At 37.3% G+C, this 21,819-nt stretch overlaps 1 long non-coding RNA gene across 2 annotated transcripts in view; it reads left to right on the top strand.

Moving 5' to 3' along the window:
- LOC125326811 overlaps positions 1–19,005 on the top strand; it is a 39,177-nt gene extending 20,172 nt beyond the window's left edge. The window contains exon 3 of one of the 2 annotated variants that reach the window (XR_007204013.1): positions 18,328–19,005. This is a non-coding gene — a long non-coding RNA (uncharacterized LOC125326811). Of the gene's footprint in view, positions 1–1,144; positions 2,140–18,327 lie in introns of those variants that run through there. The other variant, XR_007204012.1, reaches the window with a different exon arrangement.
- The last annotated feature ends 2,814 nt before the right edge of the window (positions 19,006–21,819 follow it).

Below are 21,819 nucleotides of genomic sequence, written 5' to 3'. Positions count from 1 at the left end.
CACTACATTTCAATCATAACAAAGTAAGGCAAGGAGGACCTCAAAATCCAGCTAAGTGCATCTCAAGAGCATGAAAAATAACCTGTCTCTGACTGCTGTCAGTGATACAAAGTACTTCTTTTTGTAAACTAAGGAACTGAAATATCCTCAAAAAACATTAATGCATGTTTGTGAGGAAAATGGGAACTTAGTAACTACAATTTAGCTTCTTTTTACAAGTGAGAGGAGTGTAATATTTGTTCTCTTATTTACTGCCTTTTTTTCATTTTGACAGAACCTTTCCACTTTCAACATTTTTTTTAAACCTACTTACAAAGCCATTTATATTTTCACACATTTAGTAGATTCTGTCAAAATTTCTGTGTATCTAAAAACAAATGTAGTACCTGTAACAGCTAAGCATTGCACTGTTCCATTTTAAAATGTGGAAGTCACTTAGGAACTTTCTTAGATAACTGCATTTTAAGACATTTAATAGTTTTCTGGGCACTAGTTTGAAAATACATTATTTTGAGGATTGCCTCCTTAGGGTATTTTTTTTGTACATATACCACATATATGCAGCAGAGCCAATGGTAATGCAAGGCTGACTTTTTATTTTGTTTTAACATGGTAAAAAATAAGGAGAAAAAAATCAAAGTATTGCATTTAATGTAGTTATGCAGGATCACACGGTTTACAGTGATTAAAAAAAGGCAAAAAGCTAAAGCTTCACATCAAACACACAAACATAATGCATCAAATAATTGAAGGCCCTCTTACTCCAATCCTTGGTCTCAAACTTCCTTTTTACCCTGCGATCAGTCTCCTGTTGAGCAACTCACTCTCTTTTGCAGAAGCTCAATTTATCCTTGATTCAGTCAATGACTTCCAGCGGGATTGTGAATTGTTTCCCATGGTGATTCCTGTCCTCCCACTGCAATGACCAGATGACTTCAAATCACTTAGAAAAATTCCTCACAACTTACCAAATGCACTGCATCAAACAAGATGCAGGGCTCTAAGAGACCAAACATGTTTCTACAGTCAGTGTGGGGAGCAAGTAGTACACATGGTAGCCTTTGGAACCTCAAAGCAAGTTTTTCATATTTTCTCTAAATCTTCTTCATCCTTCTAACACACATTATATCCCATCATTCCACAGTGTGTTCCAAGTTCTTCACAGAGTTTTTGCCTCCTGTGATACAAAAGAATGGCTCATCATCTTCTCCAGGGGGTAACCAATCATGAAAGATCTTCTGGATAAAGAACATAGTTTCTGGATGTTTTCTAAGACTGCACAAACTTCTGATGGAAGAAGTGCCAGAGATGGAGCTGCTTGGAAAGAGGGAGAGCAGATGGCAATTGAGCTCACAGTCCTCCTATGCCAGAGCAGCATCTATTTGTGGGTGAGAGTTTGCTGATGGAAAATCCATAGAGGGACAAACTTACCCTGCTGTGACTCTGAAAGATACTCAAAGAAATAGTGCAAAGTTCTGCAGCTGTAAAGCTTTCCTGTTCAGTAAATGGTAGTTAAGATGGCTGTTCTGATTACAGACACATTCATCTAGAGATTTATGAGCACAAGGATAATAAAACATTAAAACATAAATTTAAAACGACATATGAAAATCACAGGTGCAAAAACTAACACAGAAAAAAGGCACACATGCCAAGAATACAGTTCTAGCTTGATTGTGGTACCACTATTACAGTCTCTTGATCTTGAGTCCGTGTATATATATGCACAGACACATTAAATGCCAGAAAATATTTTTTAGATAAAGCACAGTTGCAAGTGGTAGCAGGTGTAGCATGATGAAGATCAGGGCATGGCAACTTCAAACATCTGAGAGTGTGGTCCCTACTCTGGGAAAAGAGGCATAGAAATAAGACTTTTAATGGACTGTCAGTAGAAAGTACTGACCTTACCAGGACAAAAATTAAAGGGTAACTTAATTTGCTCCCAAAAATTAGACCTTCCATAGTATTCTCAATTGTTCTCAAACACAGTGATGTTTAAACAGGAAGCATGTATGCTTTTCTTTCTAAAGAAAGCAAGAAAGGTTTTAAAAGCCTTGTGGTATTTTTGTATATTTCAAGTTACTCATGTTAAAAATCATCAAAAGTAAAAATATCATATTTGCTCTTGGAAAAAAAACCAAAACACAACAGAATCAAAGAAGAATGTGAATAAAAAAAAATAACAGTAAGAAATTTATTTCAGTAGTATGAAGTCCTACTTTAAATTCCAGTAGAGAAATACAGACTTGTAATGAAACTAATGTAATTAAAAACCTCTTAATATACTAGAAGTGACCCACAGAGAAAACTTTGTATCTGCAACCTCTGTGTATACCTGTGTGAATATGCTTCCCTCCTTTACACATGTGACTAGAGGAATTTCTCCTCTGGTTTTATTTCAAGACTTTCATCTTATTACAGAGCATGTTAACTGCATTTGCTTTTTGATCATATAGAAAGTTGAGCCTGTTGGTAGAAGAATTGTATTCTCAGTGATGCAAATCATTGTTTTTCAGATGGACAATTGAGAGGAGTCACTCTTTAAACTCACTGTTCAAAAAAAAAAAAAGAAAAAAGAAAATGCAGTGCTGGTGTTTAGAACTTTGCATTTATTTGTAACATCAGAAACCTACAATTCTGACTGCCAAAAAATGAGCTTCAGAGTTCAGAAGCCAACTCTAGGGCAATCTACAGGATAAGTCAGGCATAATTCCATATGGGGCACATGCCAAATCACACATATTGCATGCACACTAATTGATCGTTACAGAAACCCCTAACTACCGGTGGAAAGAAGCAATGTGACAGACCCAGACACCATTGCAGCTTCAAAGAATTCTCTGGAGCAATGACAGTTTTACCAGATGCCTATCTGTACTCATATTTTACCACTTGGCACAAGAAAAAATGCTTTTTCTCATCAATTTTCAGGAGAAAAAAACCCCAACCCACCAAATAAAGCCAAAGTAAAAATTCCAATTCAGTGGAACAGTTTCAGTGAAAAATTTCTTCAACAAGTAGTATGATTTCAGCAAAATCTGCACATTAATTATTTTGTCCTAAGAACTCAATTTTCACCAGTATTAAAACTACTTTTACTTAAATTTTAAGGCCAAATACTTCTCGCTAGGTTTATTCAACTCCAAAGGTACATTTACTTTAATAGTCTCCTCCCATGTCATGCGGAATACATGCTAAATGACTCAGTTTACATTATATAATTTAATTGTACCCTTGAAAAATTTCTAAAACATTCTGGACATAAATAAAGTAGTCAGTATCTGTTAATGTCATATTAAGGGATACCAGCTGCAGCCTATCGTAAATGTGAGGACTCCAGAACAGAAATGTAGAACTTTTTACAAGATGATTTCTTGATACTTTCATATTGCAGCACTATTTGTATAGTAGTCCAAATTTTTATCAAGATATCTAGAAAAAAGAACCACGTCTCACAAGGCATATATTATTTGACCACTGTTACTGCTCTTTGGGACTTCAAAGATATTTAACCTTCAACCCCATCAATGACACTTACCTTTCATGAGACATCTGTGTAACAGCTGATGTGTTAAATCACAGCTGTATCTGGAAAGTCACAGCCATAAACCATTTGAAAAAAGAGCTTCCCTATAAATTGCATATTTGAAATATGGCAAGGTTACTGTCCTGATGCCAACAAGGAATCTCAAAGTCTTTGTATGTTTGTATGTGAAAATAAGTATTTAAAACTTTAGAGAGAGATAGAAAGATGGTGCTTTTTCTTCCACTGTATACCTTCAAAGTAAACCTTTGCAGTCTAATAGTTCAAGGGTGTTATTTAAGCAATTTCTCTCATTTGAACAAAAAGGAGTGTTTTAAGTCAACCCCTGGTTTTGCTACAAGAATATGATGTTTCATTTTAACTTAATAAAAGGAACGGTTCTCTTGGGGTACAGAATTTATACACATGCTGCCTAAGGTACCATTTAAAGACAGAATTTAGTGAGAAATGTTGCAGGGAATTATTAGTAAGTCTAAAAACAATATAAAGTATGGTACTGTAACTACTATAGTGACATTACCAATTTGTTTAACAGGAACATCAACTTTTTTTTTTTCCTCTTTTATCATTGTGTTATACCATACTTTCTATTATTCATTTATCTCATTTTCCACATAAAAAATTCTTGTAGTTCTTTTTAGTCTTCTTCCCAGTTCCAACATCCTGTCTTGATCACTGCTTGGGCTATTGACAGTAGCAGTATTTCATATGAAAATGAAGTGTTGTTGCCTCCTTATTCCCAGGCAGTTGCTTTTCCTTCACACTGATTTCAATTAATTTGGAAGAAAACAGGCTCGTATGTTATTGGGAAACTCAGGATTTCCTGTTCATTTCAAGCTGACTTGTGAATTCTACCTCTTAGGGGCTTTGTTAATTCTTTAGTTGTCACTGAACATCTCAATTTTTTTCTCTTAATATCACACCCAGAGTGAAAGGAGGGAAAACCAGCAGCTGGGGAAACCAGAAACATAACAGGGAAAGAAAGTGATTAGAGTTTCACCATTCTGAACACTAGAACATCAATTTTATTCATCTACGTGATAGGAACAGAGCTGCCTTACAAAATATTTACTATTTTTAAGGAATTTTTTGAGGCAGGGAAAGAGTGAAACCCACATATTTTTAATGTCTTTCATCAAATCTTTGAAATTTGAAGAATGCCTTGGACACACATTTAGATTTTCCAAAGTTTTACTGTCTTGCCAGTACAGCTACAGGCTAGCCTTACCCAGATTACTTGCTTAGATCACATTTTCCCCATTAACTTCTGCAGTTTTACTGGTGTCATCTGAACTCTACTGCTATTAGAAAGTGGGAGAGTAAGGAATTCTGACAGTAACAACTCAGTGGGAGAGAGTCATCTGTCCCCTGCATGCACTTCTTGCTGTGCAGAGTAATTCTGGGAAACACGTTCTCCCAGTCCTTCCAGTGTTCTGTGGCTGCAAACACTGCTAACTTCTTCCCTATATGTTCACACAGTAGCTGTGGAGAACCTTCTTCCTCTTGCAAAATGTAATGTTTCAAAATCTTGCTAATTTCATTCTTTTCATCCTCTTTAAAAGTCATCTTTACTCTGTCTTATCTCTGCTTTGCAATGAGAAATCAGTGGACAGGAGACAGCATCTTTATTTATCTTGAAGAGCAGCTCTATCATTGTCTCAGCCCCAAAGGCAGACTTCCAAGGCCCCCCTACTGGAAGGGTGGCCTGTGTGTGGCATTTCCCTGTGGTTTCTTTCTGTACCCTTTCTGTTTGAGACATTCTCTATGAGAGATTCGGCAGTAACCAGATAAACACATAAACAAACAAGTCAGGTAAATATAGGTGAGCATACAGTTTTTCCCCAGACACAGTGCTTCTTGGAACTGCTCACTTTCCCCGCTGATCTCTGTGCTTTCAATAACTTCAAGACTTTACCAAGCCCAAAGCTTTAATGAATCCTCAGAAAAGCAAGAAAACTCATTCCCTTTTTTTTAATTTTTACCCATTTCCTTCTGTTTCCCTTTCCATAGAGCCCTGTGCAGAATGCTTGAGAAGAGAGGCTAAACCCAGCCTCACCACCACCTTTATTTTGACCTGATACTTGGAGGGAGCAGTGCCCTCGCTACACCCTGGCTGGGGCTAGCAGAGCTGACACAAGATTTTGAGTGCCCAGCTCCATTGTCTGCTCTCCATGCTGAGACCCACCACACAAATGCTGGCCCCAGTTCAGCCCCTACAACCATCCATCCGCCCTTTTTAATAAGTATCTTCTTTCCTGTGTGATATGAGGCACCATCCTTCAGTGTGACTTTATTCCGTAATGCTTTTCCAGAGATTCAGAGGACTAACCCACACTATCACATCACCGCAGCAGAGGCTGGTTTTCCTCCCATTGAAGTCAATAGGAAAATTCTTGTAGTAAAAAGAGAAACTGAATACAGATGAACATTAACCATATCCTTTCAACATTTTTCTCTGCCTAATGGAGTATATTAAAGCTTCTCTGCATAACTTTTGAATAGTACTACATGCAATTTCATTATTAAAGTTTCACTTAATTTAATACTGCTTTGAGGTTTCTGGTTAAAAATAAAATATGATTAATGCTTACAAAAGAGAATGTGAAATCGGAGTGTTAAGAATTCTGATAATGGATACAGTTTCTGGGTAAATTGCTTTGGTAATTTTCATAGTTAAACATGTTAATGTTACCCTTGCTTATTGCAGTTCCCCACCCTAACAGTCACTTGCTCTTCCTGATGATTCTTTCTAAAATTAATTAGTCAGTGTGGCATTTAGCTGCTAACTATAACATACAAAAACCAGTCATTTTCCCTGAAGGTCACTGGTGTCTGTATACAACTGAAAGAACATGAACACCCAGTCATAGGCATTTATCCTTCCTGCATCATGAACGAATTTCTGTTTAGAGCAAGGAGGATTACCAGAATTACCAAATCCCCCTCTGGCTCTCTGCTAAACCTGAGTTTTCAAGAGAAGATAGCTCATGCAGACTAGGAGGATGAGGGACAACTATGATGTGCTCCAGGTCCAGTCTGAACAAGTTATCAGGATGCCAAGTATTTAACAACACTCTTAGAATATTGATTCCCAAAAATGGTTCTAAAATTCTAATTGTGCTTTTGATAAAAATCCATAAAATTGGATAAAAAATAGTGCTTTTTGGTAAAAATCTGGCACTGCTTTGGACTAAATGGATAGGAGCAGAACAAAACCTAGGACTGTGTTTCAAAAAACCAAGTTTCATAAATTCTTGATCTTGACCCATGCAGGTTCATATCCTGGCTTCCCAGTCAATCAGTGAAAGCCTATTAGGATAATCAAGGATTCATTAGAGAAAGAAATTGGATCAAATGGAGTAAAGAAAGCCAGATGCCTTCCTATGTCCTTCATGCCCTACCTTTTCATTCTATGGATTTAGCTGGAACTTTTCTCACACAAGATGGACATGCTATCAAAGTCTATCTACCTATTATCATGTGGTAAAATATAACATAGCAATTAAGCACAGAAGACAAATTATGATAAAAATGGAAAAAAAACCCCTGTTAATCCAACAGAAGTGCCTTGACTGCATCCCAAGCTGCCCAGTCCCTTCTTTATTAATTATTATTAATTATTATTAATTATTGTTGATTATTGTTGATTATTATTTTTATTATAGGAGATCCATAATACCCTACCTTGTGGTAATATTTGTGTAGGACTTGAATATAATGAGGTGATTTGGAATTCACAAAGAGGGGTCACCCTGCAATTTGGGATGCAGATAATCACGTTTTCCAGTGGGTTTTGTTAATTCACGTTTGGCCAAGACATTAAAAGCAATTATGACATTAAGCTCTTACAGGTTTAAAGAGGATCTTTTTAGATAAATAGATGTGCATGATAATAGATGCTTTTTAAAAATTGAAATTTATTTCACAGATGATCTCCAGCAAAACTACTGAATCCCAGTTACTGGTGAAATTTGAATCTGCCTGCTAATCTAAACTTCACAGAGAAATTTTAACTAAGCCTTATTAAATAGAGAGAACCTAATAAATGTGGTCCTTTTCCTAAGAATTATGTGATACTAGCCCCTGACGCAGAAAATACTCACCTTTGGGCATAATAAGTAGTTCTATTGAAATCAATAGAAATTCTCATAAAAGTAAAATATTAACTTAATGTGTTTAGAATCTGTGAATAAGTTGGACCATATTTTTTATTTGAAACCTATCTTGAAAATTAACAAGCAATAATGATCTAGAGAAGGAGATAAATTACAAAAGAATGGAGTCAGCAAATAACTGGTATTTCTTGCTGTGGCTGCAGGTTAACCATTCAGATCTAAAGCAGTTAGTGCCCTTTATGAACAGTGAAATCCAGAGTATAATATCTTAGTCATAGCTAGTGGAGGCAGGGATGGTCTTATTGTGCTTTGCTAAATCCATGTGCCCTTCACTTATAGTCCCATATAACTTGACATAAAGAATTCTCTTTTTACAGTCATGAATAAAAATTTAAATATTATTATTGATTAAAGAAGTATCAATAAGATCCTCAAATAATAGTGATGATATACGCAAAGCAAAACCTATAGATAAACAAAGAGAACATGCATATGACTGAAGATTTGTTTCCCAGCCTACATCCACTCCACTTGCAAAGGCTTGTCATTCTTTTTGTAAATGTGGGGACAAAAAACGCAGCATCTATACTGTATCTATTCCCTTCCCACTCAACATATGTTTTGCTTTTATTTCAATTATATTTTATTTACTCAGTTATATCTTTCTACTAAATTAAGTATTTTTCCTAAGAAGAAAATTTCTTTCTCTAAAATAAAGAGGAAATGATAGAACATTGAAGACTTGAGGAGAGCTTCTACTGCTAATCAGTAAATGTTTTGTTTTGAGGCAAATGGTTAATGAATAGAACTTGCTCTCATTTGAAATAATAGGGAAATAAATATTTTGCTTCTTGAATAAGTATCAAACAATATAATAAAACTTTTTATGGAGAAACCAAACTTGCTTACAATTTGCATCTCTAGCATTTGAGTCTTACCAGTGCATGACTGAAATCTAAAAAAAAAAAAAAAAAGGAAAAAATTATGTGATAGAGACAATTAAAAAATCTTATAAATTCCCAACAGCATGGAGGCGTTTGTTAAATAAGTTAACATAAATCATGGAGTCATTGATGCAGCCAGCTACAAGCAGAGTTTCCAGAAAGAAGATAAATTGTGAGCAGAGAGGGGTGTGAAAGCAACTACATACCAGCACCCTTAAAGCTAAAAGCTATGCTGCAAAGTATTGCAGGATGCAGTAGTACATGCTGCCTGCCCAGGCACCACTGAGAGTGGGAAGGAAAGACCAGAGCCATTACGAATCCTCACTGCTTTAAGAAATCACAGCCCCAGCAGGGAACAGAGACAGTTCTACAGCTCTCTCTGTTAAGCATAATTTCTTTAATAATTGTTTCTACAAGGAAAAATTTTCTATCCAAGTCAGGGGAAAAAAAGGTACATTCAGTAATTTAACCTTGCTCTGGATATTTCTAATGGCCTGTAATCAAAATTCTCACTTCAGTGAAAAGATAAGGATACAAACACAAATGAAGATGTTAAGATTAAGTGAATACCAGTACCATATAAAGTTGCTGACAGAGACAGGCTCAATACACAAAGAAAAAGCAGGGAAATAAACCCAAAGATACTTTAATAAATTTGCCTTCAGGCAAGCTTGCTCTCTCACAGGCTGCTTCAATTTGCATCTCAGATGCAAAGGCATCTGACTTTGCTAAGAGGTCTTCCTGTCCAGATCTTGAGACGTGCATTGTATCAGAAAAGAAATTTCGGAGTTTTTCAATTCTATGTAAATAGGGTGCAGGGGGACGAATAAGTATGTACTCATTACGCTACTAACCCGATAACCCTATTTGGAAAAAACTAAATTCAACTAAAGCCAACAGTCTGGTTTATATTTCAGACTGGAAGTCTCTCAAAACTCTGACCTAAGTATGTGGATTTTATGAGTAGTAAAAGGGACATAATGATGAGAAACTTTGCCTCTTGTAATCTGTGTCATTTCAGCACAGGATATCTTTATAACGAAGGTCCTAACACTTTTTGCAAACATTGTGGGGGGCATTAAATAAGAGTCTAAAATATGAACTTCATGGACTAGTTAAGTATTAATAATATATTTTTGTTCTCTTTCTGTGCCAGAATTCAAACCTGGGGTGTAGACAGAAATTCATAAAAGCCTTTAGAGCAAACCCCAGTTTGTTGCCTACTGTACAGAATCCATGGGAAACATTCCGATCAGCTACAGAAGCATCTACTAGTGATAAAGCAGACCATGATGAAGCAATCTGAGCACTTACACAAGAAGGACGAAGAGTAAATAGGGATTTACTGTGTGGGGTGTATTTCATTGAAACCTGAATGAAGGGAAATTTAGTCCTGCAGACCAGTCCTAGTCTGACACACAAAAAGGGTACTGGACCCAAATCTTACAAAAATTTTATATTTACAAACATTACAAACATTTCCAAACAAAACTCAGATTTAGCAATCTCACAGCAGAAGTTACTAGCATACATAGCTATTTCAGCAGTCATCTTTAGTAACCAGTTTCATTAGTCTTCTTATCTTACTGCATAAGATTCTTCCCATTACCAGAGACAGAATACAACTCTGTCAGCGACTGATGTACTCCAGCAGAATGTGGATGAGTATCCATCACTTCAGTTTGACTTTTTCCTCTTATGACTGCAAAAACCTCATCCACGCCCAGAAACATCTGTTCATTCTCTAATGAGGAAGGAGGCAACACTCTAATTTTCTAAGTGCTCTCCTGTCAAAAAGTTGATCTGTTCTCCAACCCATCCACTTGCAGTAACTCAAACTACTAACCCTTGTCTTCCAGTTTGGATCTCCATTAGCTTCTGGATTACCCTGTTTTCAAAGCTTTCCTCCTGTACTTCTCTGAAATCCAATATGATATTTAGAGATGAGAAAGTTGAAAAAGCAAGGATTCTCCTCAGAGATAAGCTCTTCTCTTACTCTTGGGTTGCTACCAGGAAATCTGAAAGCCTCTTGATACCAGACCTACCTTCTCCCTTTTCTTTCTTTTTAATATTATTGTCTCTCTTTTAATTATTGTGGCACCAGGAGACCCCAAATGCAATCAGTGACTCATTCTGCCTGTCTCTGTGAAGACATATGGTATGAGACAGCCCTTGCCCTGAAGACCTTACAGTTTAAATAGGCAAGACAATAATGAGACACATTAGCATTGTTATCACCATCTCCCAGGTGGGAAATTGAGTTACAAAGACAGAAAGCAACACGCTCAAAATCACATGTCTACACCATACAGTGAAGCATGGTTCAGTCCTTTTGGAGTTAGCAAACATTAAACTGATAAATTGACAAAGTAGAAAGACACACTGATGTGCCAGTTTGTGTGCAGAAGCCCTACAGACCAGATATGCACCACTTTGGCCCAGACAACAAGCCCTGAGAGCAGGCCTTGCATTAGTGTGACCAATGCAGCTGTCCACACCACACTCTATTTTCCATTTGGTCTGGGTGGCCTGGGATGCACTGAACAGGTGCCCATGAAAAGCAGGTAATGCAAAAATATAAATTTTTCAAGACTCAGTCAAGTAGATTTCTTTAAAAGCCACTTACTCTTCCTTACGGTGTTGCTTGTCCCCAAGGAGGGAAGTGGACCTTTCTAACAGACTCGCCTTCTCAGCAATCCACTTGATCTGGACTCCAAAGCATGGGCACAAAATCCCTATGCTCATAATAGTAAAGATCTGAAAGTGAAGCCAAATATTTATTGTGCCTCAGTTTGCTAATATTTGTAACCTGTTTAAAACTAAGAAAACTGCATGCAATTTTATGTCCTCTGAGGAAAAATGTATTTCTTAAATGACCCTATTTATTATACCAAAAGTGAGAGATTTCTCTTCTCTTTTTGAAGTGATATTATACTTAATAAGTGACATCCCTCTCACTTACATTTGCACTTATTTATTGAATGAATAACATTCAGTGTTATTCATCTGTTGAGGGGCTACTGCATACTGAGATATGATGTTGTGTTGGTCTCTTATCCTTTTTTTTTTATCATCTGAGTAACAGCATATTAAACTTTATTTCTTTTATCAGGAGACTAATGATCTCGAGCTTTGTAAAATTTGCATATGTTTTTCCAAAATCTACTGAGGAAAAATAAAATTCCATAGTGCTTTCTTCTGCATGACTTCTTTTTGCTGATAACCCCAGGATATCTTGAGATTTTTGCAATAATTTGGAGAAGTCCTACATTATAATTTTGAAGCACAAGGCCATTTTCATAAAATGACTAAGTGATATGAAATAAATTCCCCTCCTTCTCTCCCGCCAAAAAAACCCAACAAAATAAAAAAAACCCTCAACCCAGAAATCAGCATGTTGTCACAATTGCAATTATATAGCATCACTTTTGCTATACCCTTTTTCTTTTTTTTTTCTTTTTGCTACGTATGATATAACACCCTTTTCTTATTTAAAAAAATACTTGAATATCGTGTAGAACATGCAGATTGTTGTTTGTATTATCAAAAAATTCGTTTGGATGTGCTACAGTAGTACTTGACATTTGTTATATATCTTGCGTCTCTTTCAATGTTTCAATAAGGAAATACTGCATACCAAGCTGATTCAGATGACTCAGATAACTTCTACTCTAATTATTTACTTCCCAAACACACATGCAAGGCTTTCACATATTAATAAGCTGTTACATTAAAAAAAAAAAAAAAAATCAGCAAATCTTCAAAAAGAAAGTAAAATAAGCTATATCTCTTTGAATGGTTTGTTTGCCAGGAGTGAAACTGAAAACCAAGGCAGTTGAAAAGATCTTCTGGATAGAAGTGTGTCCTTGTCACACCATAGCCCTTTCAGAAATTCAGCCAAACCCATTGTAAAACTCATTCCTTTTTTTACCGCTTTCTTGTCTTACTACTCTTGGTAGCACCTCCTGATTGTATAAGATGAATGCTAATTTGATTTTTTTCCACAGTTAAAATCATGCTACCTGTAATTCCTCTATAATTTCAGTCATTTGTTTCCACAATTCAAAAGAGTACAACTGTGTACCACAAAGTCTATTTTATGTATCAGGAAGTCACTTAAAGTAGTAACTATATGTTAGCTCATTAATGAATCTCAATATGTAGTCTGTGGGAGGGATCAAGAATGATATCCCATTTTCTAGATGGGAAGATAAAGGGGAAAAAAATAATTTAATTTCTAATCTAAGCATACAGAAGTCAACCTAAAAGATTCCCACTTTATGTTCTAAGCTTGACTGTATTTACTGATGTAGATCATGTGCAAAGAACAGCTGCCATCTCCAGAGTTCACTTGCCACGAACACTCCATGATCTATTCAAAGGTTACCCAGGAATGTATGAGAGGACAGAGGTGCTCTGAATCAACTAGAATTAGCTTTAAAACACATGGTGTTCACAATAATCAGTTATATTAAAGCCTTCCCTCAAGTAAGTTTCCCCATGCCCTTTTATATAGACTCGCACATTCATCAGGTATTCACATCATCTCTAGAATAATTTGCATAACTATCTAATATTTAAGGAGGTATATGATGGCCTCTAGTGGTGCATGAAAATGATGAACTGCTGCTCTGTTTCCTCAGAGTTTTAAGTGTAGCATGATAGAAAAACAAACACACTTTCAAATTGGATCTTCCGAGTTAGGAACAGCAGAATACAGTACACAGCAAATGTAAATGGTTCATCACTTTTTGCTTGGTAAGAAAGAAAAAATTCCTGAAGCCAACATGATTACATGAGAATAAATTTAAAAATATTCCAAATCTTTACTCTTTAACATTTTTTTCTCTCTCCAAGTCTTTTGATCACTGTACACTGCTAGGCTTTGGCCTGTTGGTACTGCAAGTCACTAATTCTTTGGGAATACTGTGGATGCTGAATGAGAAAATACATCTGATTTTCCATAGAGAAGGTGCTTACACAGTAGATATTTTTTAGCCTGAATTAATCTTCATGTTAAAAAATATTTTTATTATTGCATTTGTGAAATACATTTTTAAAAAGGCAATACTTGATAAATCAACTCCTAACAATAAAAACACCAAAATAAACTTTTATCATACTAATTTGACCCTATTCTTACACATGGCATCTCATAACCCAGAGAACTGTAAGAAGGCTCACACGCAGGTGTTGGGATTTACTACTATACTACAAAGAATAGACATGTAGAAAACTAAATACTAATACATTCTTTAGCAGGTTAAATATTAAACAGGTACCTTTCTGTGTACCTTCTCTTAAATCTATTTGATATTTTTGCTTAAATCACTTTGATATTTTTATCTCTACATTGCCTCTTGATTTTGTGTTCACAAATATTTAGTAAAACTATCAACAATTATAGGTTGAAGTTTTTGGTTGTAATTCCATCCTGCAGTTCTATGTATCTTTGGAAAGAATGCTATGAGTATTCATAAATACTAATTTCTTTTTAAGCAGTAACTCACAATTTCCTGGAAAGTTTTCATATCATGTTTTTAAAAGTTTTCTAACTGAAAATACACTCATAAACATTTCTATTTAACAGAATTTGAAAGGCAAAACACTGATCTCTGTCAGTGGCCTTCACAGCTCTACTTCAAGAAAATTTCCAGAAACTAAGTCCTAAGATAGATAATTGCTGTAGCTCATTCCTAAGGAAAATTCATAGATCAAAGGATACAGTAAGGCCATTCAAGGGAGCTTCTGAATACATCTTTCCCTTTGTTATACAACATTTTGAAACAGCATCCTTTATCCTAGGCTATCTGCAGACTTAATCCACATGTCTGTGGACAGAAAGTTAGGGCAGAGAAGGATATTACGATGATTCTTTTTTTTTTCCTAATTCTGAAAGCCATTTCACAACCACTGTCAGAGAGACGAAAGCCTGCAATGTCATAGACGCTTTTCCTTAATTTCTGCAGTTCTGCAAGGGAAGTTGTTCAGGTGCAATCTGACAGCAAGCAAGACTTTTTTCACATCAGAACAGTAAACTGTAGCCAAGGAAATGTCTAATCAAATAGTAGGTCATTGATTACTGTCCTTAGTTTCTTCTAAGTGCAAAGAGTAAAAGTTGAATGATTATCTTTAATTCTAAAAAGTTTTCAAGTGTATGAAGTTTTTCAGCTATACCTTTTTTCCAGGTAGTTCCTCACATTTCTCAGGGTCTCATGAATTTTCAGCACCTTACTACCTCTTAGCTACACAAGCTACTTCTGCTACACAGTCCTCCCCTAAGCACTGTATCCCAAGTCTCAGGGTTCATGAACCATGTTTTCCCTGAGCCAAAGTGAGTCTACTAGATGAAAACCAAGAAATGATCCTTTCACAGAGGGATTTCCTCTCTCACACTCTTTCCTCATCTGCGTCACAGTCCCTGCACTCAGCATCACTACCCTCCTGCTTCTCCCCCTGGGATCTCTATGCCCAACACAGTGTGAAATATTAACTAGATAATGATTTTTATTTCTCTTTCTGGAGATCAGAGAAGCTACTAAGAAAACCACTGCTATGAAGCAGAATGCAGGGAGCTGTCAGCTGAGGAGCAGCCACCAGCCGCTGTCTGTGCAGCGGTGATGTTAATGTACAATGCTATATCTTAATAGCCATCTCAATTGGCTATTAAAATGCAGCACTGCACATTAAAATCACTACCCCACTGCTGCAGGAACACTTACCAAAGATGCAGTCTCTGAAAATTACCTTTTGGCTCAATGGAATGCTGTCATGACAAATGAGCTGTCTCAGCTCCTCTAATTTTCTGCTAAAGAAAGAAAACTCTTACTTTTTTAATCTAAATATACATGGTTATGCTGAATGGCACATCCAGCCAAGACAACACATAGATATCACAGGTGAACTGCATGCTGTGTCTCAGAATTCAATAGCAGAAGTACTCTGAGCCTCCTCAAGAAAACTGTGCTAACTTCCAGAGCAGTTATTATTCTCAATTTCTTTAAAGAATGCCTCTTAAATAATCTGTTTTCAGGTACTGGAGATGGGAGAACAGGAAAATGTAGCTGGTAGGAGCTTGTTTCTGGCAACTCACAGGTTATAAGCAAGAGAATTCTGAAAAGGTGGGATAAGAGAGATGATGAAGGCTACAGGATGAATGTGGGGGTTAGAGACATGAATGGACTACACTCAAAAAGAGGAAGTGGCGAGGCTGGTATGCTGCATAATACAGGGGGAGGATGAAGCTTAAAAAAAATTTGTGTCCTTTGAGCCAAAAAGATGGTTTGTGAGATAACTTTGTCTCAACTTCTGAGTGCATAGATTCAGGTGAGAATAAGGAAAACCACAGAGGCAAACATAAAAGAAAGAATGATGTAGTGAGCTCATGGTGCCCTCCCTGAGTCATAGTAGAAGATGATGAAAAGTCAAGACAAAAAGATCTCTCGAATACAGGAAATATATGCTTCAATTGCATAAGCTTCAAAATGTAGGGTCTCTGTGCTTCAAATATCTATCATGCTGAATTGATATGATCTGAAAGGTAAAAATACACCTGTTTTATAGGCTTGGGCATCTTATCGCCTCTTTTGCTACACATAACTACTACACATGTTGTGCTGCACAGTCCCTACCAGATATGTCTGATCTGGTTTCAAAGGTAGAACTAGTCAGGGATATTTTTATGAAGTCAAGTTTCTTCAAAGAAAATCTGATCCCTAAACATTATGTTTTAAGTATGCTGGGCATCATCAGCTTTGTTTAATCCTTTACCTGGATTCCTGATGTACCTGCCCAAGGGCCAGAGACAGCTGCACCTTTTGGTTTAAGTCAGACATTATTAAGTCTCCCTCAAAGCCAGGGACTCCTGAAGCTGCAGAGCAATAGCCCCAGGGAGTCTGCTAGCAGGGCTGTCCTGCATCTCGAATCCTTGACAGAAACAGGCAGCTAGCCCAATGGAGTTGACAATGTTGGCAGTTTCATTACTGGTATCATCTGGGATGCTGACAAGAACATCAGTTTCAACTAAAATCTAAAGGAACAGAAAGTTCTTACTTGTCAGAGAATTCAGATGTGTGATTTCTCAGATTTAGTCTGAAACCAGTACTCCTTGGCCCTCAAAATCCACACATGTGCAAACTAGAAACAATTATTTTGACAGCTCTACTGCAAAATTGATCCTTGTTTTCCTTTTTAAGTCTTCCTATAAGAAGATAAAACTGATCAGGCTGTAAAAAAAAAAAAAAAAAAAAAAAAGCCCAAAAAACCCCACCCAAACAAAACCACATTCTGAGCTACTTGAACAGATAGGATGATGGTTTATAAAATCTACTGCTAGAATTTGCAAATATCTCCCATTATAGTTAGATGAAATTTGGAAAATGTTGTATGATTAGCTCTTGAATTGAAAAGCAAAAATACTGCTCTGCAGCAAAGATCACTTCCCTCTTATTAGTCTGACATCCTACATCACTCTAGAAACACACTAACATATCACGCTGCAGTGACATTTGAGCCTACACAAGAGTGTGGGAGCAAGCTAAGAGTAAGCAGTTCACTGTGCTCAAATGCAAGAAAAAGATTTAGTCACTAAAAAAATTCCTTCGATCCTTTGGGATTTTGAACTTTTGAATGGTAGAGGTCAGATGGGACATCTGGATGTCATCTGGTCCAAATCCCCTGCTCAAGGAGGGCCACCTAGTGCTGGTTGTCAACAAACTCACTGGGCAGTACTTCTTGCTCTAATACTTGGTTATTCTTTTCAACCTCACTTGAAAAAAAGGCATTTGTTTCTGAATTTAAGTTGGGAGGAAAAAATTAAAATACTGCTCTGAATAGTTTAACAGAAGCTGGGCTGGATTCCACACTACCCAGCACCAAAGCCTGCATGACTTCAGGAAAAGGTGACAGTTGCCATGTATAACAGTGCCCAGCTGTCAAATGAAAGACCAAATGAGCATCTTTTAAAAGCCCCTAAAATAAAACTAAAATAAATCTCACCTAAAAAACAGTCTCTGCAAAAAGAACACTGTGCTGCATCATGTCCTCCCCTCCACCTTTTTCTTTCCCCGCTCCAATTGTGCTTTAAATAATCTGAGCCAGTGCTTTATGCAACACCAATAGTAAGCACCAGGATGATACTGCACTGGTGACCTTGGATTTTCCAGCCCATTACTCCTGACTGGTCTCTGCAAGAGTGCTACATTGCCACCTGCCACATCACACCTCCTCCAATGTCGCCAGGAAGTCAGCTCTGCTCGCACTTCCCCCAGTCCCACCCGCACTCTGTCACGGAGCTTTCTCTGCTGATCTGTGAACAGAGAGTGATCCGGGGCTCTCAGTGTGCTCAGGATCCTCCCTCGCTCCCTCCTTCCCATGCCTGTGTTTGTCACTTATCTGGTAGGAGGTGCAGAAGAAGAGAAGGGAATATAAGTGGAAATATTTCCATTTTCAGCCTGGTTAAAGGAGTGTTTCAAAGCAACAGATGCTGTGAGATTTATAAAGTGTTCAAAAGACAGCATATATTACAATTTTCACAATTTAATTTTTTTTGGAAAGAAACATAGATACTTTCAAGGTATGAAGATGCATACACAGTCTGAATGATTATGTCCAGAAAAAAAGGGTCAAATCAAGGTCTTTGCCATTTGTAGCAATTTTTACATGCAAGCCATATTTGAAGTAATTAGCATAGTTGTTTGCCTTTTTATTTCTACAAAAGCAGATGACAGACTACCCAGAGACCCTAAAGAAAATTGCCTCAGGGGAAGACAAAAGCTGTCAACATCAAGCCTCAAAGATCTCTTTGAGGAAGAAAACAAATTCCCAGCAAGAGAATTGATATGCCTGCTGATGAGCTGTTCAAATATGAAACACAGACACTCAGAGGGAGACTGCTGCAAACACATCCACGGAAGCAACAGAACATTTGGCAAAAAATTTGGCACTAGAAAAAAATGAATACTGAAAGCAAGCATAAGGATTTGATGGAACTAAGAAATGCTGGCATGTCATACAGAAAAGAAGAGCTGAAGGAAAAGCAAATATGCCTAGCAAGCTAAATAGAAAAACATGCATTTTTCTCACAGGCCTGGCTACTACCAGCAGTAGCGATGCTACTGGATTCAAGTGTTAAGGGAGCATTTTATGTCACACAGAAAAATGTGGTAGAGGTGTTGATATTACTGGTTTTTATTGAACAAATTCAACAGCAAAACCAAGAAAGGTTTAACAGCCTGCCCCAGAGAGCAGAGAATTTTCTGTTCAAAGAGCTTTTTCAATTCCTACAATGGATTTCCCACAAAAACATTTCCCATAGGCATTTTTAATTTTTTTTTTCTAAATGATCCCATTATTTATTCGATGGTGAAAAATTGTGTTGGTTTTTCACAGCCTGGTTTTGGTAGTGGGGGGGGCACAGAGGTGGCTTCTGTCAGAAACTGCCAGAAGCTTCCACCATGTCTGGCAGATGCAATCCCTGATGGCTCTGAAGATGGACACGCTGCTGGCCAAGGCTGGGCCAATGAGAGAGGTTGGTAATGCCTCTGTGATAACATATTTAAGAAGAAAATCCAAACAAAGTGGGGCATACAGTTTTAATTCCAGCCAGAGAAGAGGAGGAGGTGAGAACATGTGAGGGAAATAACATGGCAACACCAAGGTCAGTGAAGAAGGAGGGGGAGGAGGTGCTCCAGGGGCTGGAGCTGAGATTTCCCTGCAGGCCATGGTGCAGCCCATGGTGCAGCAGCTGTGCCCCTGCCGCCCATGGGGATCCACGGGGGATGCAGAGATCCACCTGCAGCCCATGGGGAAGGTGCCCGTGCCAGAGCGGGTGGATGCCTGGAGGAGCCTGTGATCCAGTGGGAGAGCCGGTGGAGAGAGAGGGCCCCTGCTTCCAGGCTGGAGCAGCCTGTCCTTGGAGCACTGCACCCTGTGGAAAGAGAGAGCCACGGCGCAGCAGTTTTGGGAGGACTGTGTGCCCATGGTGGGAGGGACTCAAGCTGCAGCAGTTTTGGGAGGATTCCTGCTCATGAAAGTGGACCCACGCTGGGGAAGTTCACAGAGAACTGTGTGCCGTGGGCGGGACCCCACAGTCTGAGAGGGGAAGGACTCCTCTCCCTGAGCAGCGGAAGAGAATCTCGGGTGATGAACTGACCAAACCTCCACACCCTCTCTGCCTGTGCTGTTGGTGGGAAGGAGGGAGGGGCTTGGGGAAGAAAAGATGTTTTTAAGGGCTTATTTTACTTCTCATTCTCCTCCTCTTATTTTGTTAGTAATAAACTCACTTTCTGCCTCTAAGCCAAGCCTGTTTTGCCCTTGGAGTGTTCTCTCCCGGTCCTTATCTCAACTCATGAACCCTTCATCATATTTTTTTCTCCTCTGCCCAGCTGTGGCAGGTGACGGTGGCTTTCATGGGTGGACCAATTCAGGGTTTTTTTCCCCTTTTGGCTAATCTTGTCTGAAGATGACATTTCATGAAAGCAGCATTATCTGAGGTATTTAAAAGTAACACTATGAACTATGCATTCTCTTAAGATCATAATTTGAAGCTGTCACCACCTCCTGGTATCTTGGGTAGAGTCCCTCAGTATTCCTGTGAACAAATATTTAGGGAGACATTGTCATCATATATACTCCATATCCTAGTGAAGACAGATAAACTGGTTATCCTTCAGAGGTGTGTCCTCGAGGAGCTTATCATCTAAGAAAGGAGAAAGTTTCAATTCCTGTTTTGGAATCTTCAGTTCCCTCTACATGGTCCATTGAAAAATGAGGAATCAGCAGAATCCACAAGTAGAAACTTCCATTGGAGTGTAGGCATCCTGCATTTACTTGAAAAATAAAAATATCCATCCCCTACATCTGCCAACATCAGAGAAACCACATAAAAAAATCCAAATAAACAAAAAACCCCCAACAAACCCTCAACATACATAAGCAATTAATGAAAGCAACAAGGTGCAAAAATACTTAATTTATGTAATTTGATCCCTTTTAGTTGTTTTATAGTAATTCTGGCAGAGCTAAGATAATAATTTCACTACAGACAACAAGGCAGTCATAAAACAGGGCAGGTAAAGTTATGACAATAATGAAATTATCTAAGTAAAGCTTATTATCTTCATTAATTTTCACTCACTTTCTACCACAGTGGGAAGATATTAACTTGCTAATATCTTCTATCCTATTCAAAAAGAAATGCATCCCTTGAGCAAATAAGCTAAATTAATAATTTATTTGTATTAGGGATTATTAATAATAATAATTATCAATTAGATGTGAGCACAAAGTTTCTGGTTGAAGTCTTTAGATGCAAAATGTGGTTGATTGCTGTTTAAGAGAATATCCCTTTCTGTTACTTTAGAACAAGTGCTAAAGTAAGCACCTTGAAAAAGCCAGATTTTTTTTTAGAAAATGCACCAGTGAAAAAAAAAAAAAGCTTGAATTGTTTTACTAAACCTGTCTATTTCTATAATCTTTTAGATATTCTCAACAACTTTTTTTTTCAGTAAAGTATGTAGTACACATAGAATTATCACTACCAGTGTGTTCTGTTAAACAAACTGAATAATGAGTCTGCTGTACCTAAAGGTACAAGAAATGATTCAAGGTTTTGCTAAGAAAATTTGTCAAACTGTTGTGACTGGGACTCAAAAAGCAGTTTCAAAAATTAAATAACCAGTAGTCATATTCCTTCTAAGGAAGCTTCAGTACATTCATCTGAGAATAAAACGTGAGGAGATTGATTGAAGTTATTCTCTTCAGGTTTCAAAACCACTTTTCCAATAAATGGAAAACTTCAGGAGCTAATAGGCGCAAATCAAAGATCTAAGCCCATGCCCTTTCATGTGCAGTTAGACTAAAAGTGTTGCATATGTGGGATTTTATTGTTCACAAAGGAAAATAATTTCCTTCTGTAAAATGTCTTGGGCCTGGTAAACCACTTGTTACATTTTGAGAAAATCTACAGTTTCCTAAGTACATGCAAAGATACAAACAAGCTTTTAGTTATGAAGGGTTTTGTTGTTTCTTTGTTGTTTTTCTTTTCACATGCTTTGAAATGAATTATTTTAAAGGAAGAACTGAAAAGATGCAGTGTCTTTGAAAAAAGTTCTCAGATTTTCATAAAAATATTTAGAATCCCAATTTTTTTCATTCTTGTTTCATTATTAACCACACCTCTCATTCATTATACTTTTAGTGACTTTCAAAAGAA

This window comes from Corvus hawaiiensis, chromosome 5, assembly GCF_020740725.1.
Source record: "Corvus hawaiiensis isolate bCorHaw1 chromosome 5, bCorHaw1.pri.cur, whole genome shotgun sequence".
Taxonomy (NCBI): domain Eukaryota; kingdom Metazoa; phylum Chordata; class Aves; order Passeriformes; family Corvidae; genus Corvus; species Corvus hawaiiensis.
Note: the sequence above shows the minus strand (reverse complement) of the source record. Positions and strands in the feature narration are given on the sequence as shown.